This window comes from Triticum urartu, chromosome 7A, assembly GCF_056163025.1.
Source record: "Triticum urartu cultivar PI428250 chromosome 7A, HENAU_Tu73, whole genome shotgun sequence".
Classification (NCBI taxonomy): Eukaryota; Viridiplantae; Streptophyta; class Magnoliopsida; order Poales; family Poaceae; genus Triticum; species Triticum urartu.
In genome coordinates, this window is record NC_141879.1 from 302,193,166 (window position 1) to 302,199,165 (window position 6,000).

Sequence of the window (6,000 nt, forward strand, 5' to 3'; positions counted from 1 at the left end):
ATGGTCTCTTGGAGATCCATATGATGTAACTCTTTTGCGATGTGTTTGTTGGGATCGATGAACTTTGAGTTTATGATCAGATCTATCCTTTTATATCCATGAAAGTATTTGAGTTTCTTTGATCTCTTTTATGCATGATTAGTTATAGCCTCGTATTTCTTCTCCATCATTTGGGTTTTGTTTGGCCAACTTGATCTATTTATCTTGCAATGGGAAGAGGTGCTTTGTAGTGGGTTTGATCTTACGGTGCTTGATCCCAGTGACAGAAAGGGAAACGACACGTATGTATCATTGCTACTAAGGATAAAACGATGGGGTCTATCTCTACATAGATAGATCTTGTCTACATCATGTCATCGTTCTTATTGCATTACTCCATTTTTTCATGAACTTAATACACTAGATGCACGCTGGATAGCGGTCGATGTGTGGAGTAATAGTAGTAGATGCAGGCAGGAGTCGGTCTACTAATCTTGGACATGATGCCTATATAATGATCATTGCCTGGATATTGTCATGATTATTTGAAGTTCTATCAATTGCCCAACAGTAATTTGTTTACCCACTGTTTGCTATTTTTCTCGAGAGAAGCCACTAGTGAAACCTACGGCCCCCGGGTCTTCTTTCTCATATATTTGCTTTTGCGATCTATTTTTATTTTCTTTTATTTTTTAGATCTATTAATCCAAAAACCCCAAAATACTTTGCTGCTCTTTATTTTATTTGCGATCTATTTATCCAATCTATTACAACCTTTTTACCGTCACGCACCAATTTCTGGCATCGTTACCCGAAAGGGATTGACAACACCTTTAACACGTCGGGTTGGGAGGATTTGTTATCTGTGTGCAGGGGCTATTTACATTGTTTTGCTTGGTTCTCCTACTGGTTCGATAACCTTGGTTTCATATCTGAGGGAAATACCTACAGCCGATGTGCTGCATCATCCCTTCCTCCTTGGGGAAATACCGACGTAGCTTCAAGCGACATGAATAGCCATAATGGTAAAGCAAGCAAACGAGCAAACAAAAATATTTTTGTGTTTTTGTATTTTTATGAGAAGTTGGGGAGATGAAAACGAAAGGCAAAGGCAAATAAAAAGTACATCTAGTAGATGATAGTTTGTGTATAGGTACTTGATAGGTTTTCATGACGTCTCCCTGGGAACGACGCCGGAAATTCTTCCTACGACTTGTGAGTTGTGTTGGGATTTACCCGAAGAGGAGGGGAGATGCAGCATAGTAGAGATAAGTATTTCCTCGATGAAAAGCAAGGTTTATTGAACCAATAGGAGAATCACGCAAAGCCTCGTGAACAACACATTTACACACAAAAGCAAATACTTGCACCCAACGTGGGCAATAGGGTTGTCAATCCCCTTGAGGTCCTTATTTGCAAGGATCAAATCTTGTATAGGTAGATGGATAATTGCAAAACAAAATAAATGAAATAAAATTGCAGCAAAGAAATTTTGGTTTTATAATATGATTAAGGTAGACCAGGGGGGCGTAGTTTTCACTAGAGGCTTCTCTCTCGAACATATAGCAAATGGTTGTGAAAAAATTACTGTTGGGCAATTGATAGAAAAGCGCATAGTTATGACGATATCCAAAGCAGCGATCATGTATATAGGCATCACATCCGAGACAAGTAGACCGATTCCTGCCTGCATCTACTACTATTACTCCACCAATCGACCGCTATCCAGCATGCATCTATGGTATGGAGTTCATGAAAAATGGAGTAACGCCTTAAGCAAGATGACATGATGTAGACAAAGTAAACCCAATCAATATGAATAAACCCAATTGTTTTACCCTTAATGGCAACAATACAAATACGTGTCTTATCCCCTTCTGTCACTGGGATATAGAGCATTACAACATTGAACCCATCACAAAGCACCCTCTCCAACTGAACATAAATCAATCTAGTTGGCAAAACCAAATGGATAGATCAGAGAGAAATACAAAGCAATAACTATCATGCATAATAAAGTTCAGAAAAGACTCAATTACTTGTCATGAATATTTAGATCATACACCCATATTTCGTCAGATCCCAACAAACACACCACAAAAGAAGATTACATCATATAGAACTCCAAGAACACTGAGAACATTGTAGTGAAGATCAAAGAGAGAGAAGAAGCCATCTAGCTACTAGCTATGGACCCGTAGGTCTGTGGTGAACTACTCACGCATCATCGAAAGGAAACAAGGATGATGTAGAATCCCTCCGTAATCGATTCCTCTCCTGGCAGAGTACCAAAAAAGGCCTCCAGATGGGATCGCGGAAGAACAGAAGCTTGTGGCAGAGAAAAAGTGTTTCGGGTGGATCTCTGTTGGTTTGGGAATATTTGGGAATTTATAGAAGTGGAATTAGGTCAAACGAAGCTGCATGGGGCCCACTAGTACATCGAGCTCCTAAACAAATGGTTACTAACCCCTTTCCGCGACGGCATTTGGAACCGTCGCCAAGTGAGTGTGGGCGATAGGGGGGTCCTTCCCACACGACCCAGAAACCGTCGGGGATATGCCCTACTGGCGTGCACGCTCGCCAAAATGAGACCGTGTGCGACCGGCGAGCACTCAAATACGGAAATACGTACAGTAGAGATAGAAAATACAATTATACGGTGAAATTGTTTCCGGTCGCAAGTACACCCCACACACTCAGTCCCCGCCAAACGTTTCCATTCGTATGTACATCCCACACAGTCGCTCCAAGGAAAACGTTTCCGTTCATAGGGTACATCACAAACATTTTTTGCCGTTAAATCATTTGCGTTATTGAATGTATCGCACACGGTCCATAGAATAAACCGTGTGGCAAAGTCTATCCAGCACACATAGTTTTTATGTGGTAAGCATTTGCGCAAGGTGGCCTAACGCAAACAGTTTTCAAGAGAAAGTCGTGTGTGATTCTTCGTTGATCCAACACGGCTTATTCCTAGAAACTGTGTGCGTTGCCTGAGGTCATCGCCCACGGTATTTTTTCAACAACCGTTTGCAATAGCAAAACCCAATTAGCAGGCTAATTCATCGTTAGCAGGCTAATTATCCGATTATTCATAATCCCTTTATTAATCTAATTGACATTTCATATTAAGCACACAATATATTTCATTTTCGTAATTAAAATACATCAGAGTACAACATCATATAGCTTCAGCACTCACCTACCCCATTACACAACTACACCAGGACCAAGTTCCACATGCAACATCTATAACCTTTCGAAATTAGCATCATAGACGGTACATAGACAGGTGTATCTCATCTGGAAAATTGCTGAAGCAGAAGGCGAATATTGAGCCTTCATTGATGTTGAAGGTCTTTGTAAATTTAGGCCAGTGCCTGTGGATGATTGACCGTCCATCCTTCGTCCTCTTCAGGAACACTTCAATATTGAACCGTGTGTGTTGTATGAATACCTTCCTCGCCTCCTGACCATACAGGTGGTTTGAGAGGTAATCATCAGTTAACTGCTTTGGAAAGGCCTGAAAACAAGGATGTGCATAAATATCTTCTCTATATTGGAAATGGGGCAAAGGAATAAAAAGGTAAGGTATAATAGTTAGTACCATCCTGTAGTGAACTGATGTCTCCTTCATTGTGCAGACAAAGACCCTGTTGTTTTTTGTCGCTAATTTCTTTAACCTAACAATCTTTATGAGTTTCTTGACTTGACTGATATTCATGGACAAATAATTTCCCCATATGCAAAAGGGTCGAACAGTGGGCCAAAACCTCTGACAGCAGGACCTACATGTGCAAGACCAAATTGTTAAAAACCTAAATATTAGAATGGTTCCTCCAATTGCACAATAATTTTCTATTAGACAACGGACCATGCACGTGGTAACCTCGATTGTAAACCTCAGTGCTTCCCATTGTTTCCATGTCCCTGCAACACATATAAGGTAGTAGTCATCAGGTTAAGTAAGGTTCACATGCTATTAGTAAAATATGTTGTTGAAAAATAAGCACATTGCAGATTCATCAGATTAATTCAAGCCACACGGAAAACCCATTTATCCAAACCAAGCATGATTAAGAACTAGGAAATATAGCACTTGTATATGTTTCTCATGTATTAGGTGCAGCCAAATTCGATTTATTCCTGACATGCACAATAATACAAAATTCTACCGACGACAATTGGACATCGCATTGCAGAATTGAACCAAGCAGTTAACTAAACACCACAACAAATGAACCAACATTAACTGAGCACCACATTGCACAATATAACATACTCCTAATAGAAGACCGGGCAGTTAACCAAACCAAACAGTTAACTACAACCAATTGTAGCAATCGTATTTGTTTCTCATGTATTTACTACAGCCAAATTCAATTTATTCCTCACATGGTATACAATAACAAAATGCACCCACAACTATTGAATATCACATTGCAGAATTGAACCAAACAGTTAACTAAACACCACAACACAAATGAACCAAGCGTTAACTGAGCACCACATTGCACAATGCATAACCAAACCAAGCATGCTTGACAACTTGGAAATATAGCAATTGTATTCGTTTCTCATGTATTTTGTAAAGAAAAATTCAATTTATTTCTCACATGGAAGACAATACAAAATTGCAGCTTGAGGAATTGAAGATCACATTTGCATAATTGAACCAAACAATTAACTGAAGATGACAACTAATTAACAAAACAGTTAATAAGTGAGCACCACACTGCACGACATATAGAACATATACACTAGAGCAATAGATTGCATGGTAAAATTAGATAGCACAATTCACTAGAATTTTTGAAGGAAAGGCAGGAGCAGCACATGCAACGGGTAAACCGTGAAGGAAATATGCCCTAGAGGCAATAATAAAGTTTTTATTTATATTTCCCTATATCATGATAAATGTTTATTATTCATGCTAGAATTGTATTAACTGGAAACTTAGTACATGTGTGAATACATAGACAAACAAAGTGTCCCTAGTATGCCTCTACTTGACTAGCTCGTTAATCAAAGATGGTTATGTTTCCTGACCATAGACATGTGTTGTCATTTGATGAACGAGATCACATCATTAGAGAATGATGTGATGGACAAGACCCATCGGTTAGCTTAGCACTATGATCGTTTAGTTTATTGCTATTGCTTTCTTCATGACTTATACATGTTCCTATAAATATGACATTATGCAACTCCCGAATACTGGTGGAACACTTAGTGTGCTATCAAACGTCACAACGTAACTGGGTGATTATAAAGATGCTCTACATGTGTCTCCGATGTTTTTGTTGAGTTGGCATAGATAGAGATTAGGATTTGTCACTCCGTGTATCGAAGAGGTATCTCTGGGCCCTCTCGGTAATGCACATCACTATGAGCCTTGCAAGAAATGTGACTAATGAGTTAGTCACGGGATGATGCATTAAGGAATGAGTAAAGAGACTTGCCGGTGACGAGATTGAACTAGGTATGATGATACCAACGATCGAATCTCAGGCAAGTAACATACCGATGACAAAGGGAACAACGTATGTTGTTATGTGGTTTGACCGATAAAGATCTTCATAGAATATGTAGGGCCCAATATGAGCATCCAGGTTCCGCTATTGGTTATTGACCGGAGATGTGTCTCGGTCATGTCTACATAGTTCTCGAACCCGTAGGGTCCGCACGCTTAATGTTCAATGACGATTTGTATTATGAGTTATGTGATTTGATGACCAAACTTTGTTCGGAGTCCCGGATGAGACCACGGACATGACGAGGAGTCTCGAAATGGTCGGAAGGTAAATATTCATATATTGGAAGGCTATATTCGGACATCGGAAATGTTCCGAGTGATTCGGGTATTTTTCGGAGAACCGGGGAGTTACGGGAATTCACCGGGGGGAGTATTGGGCCTTATTGGGCTTTAGTGGAAAGGAGAAATGGGCCACAAAGGGAGGCAGCGTGCCCCCCATGGGCTGGTCCGAATTGGACTAGGAGGGGGCGGCGCCCCCCTCTTTC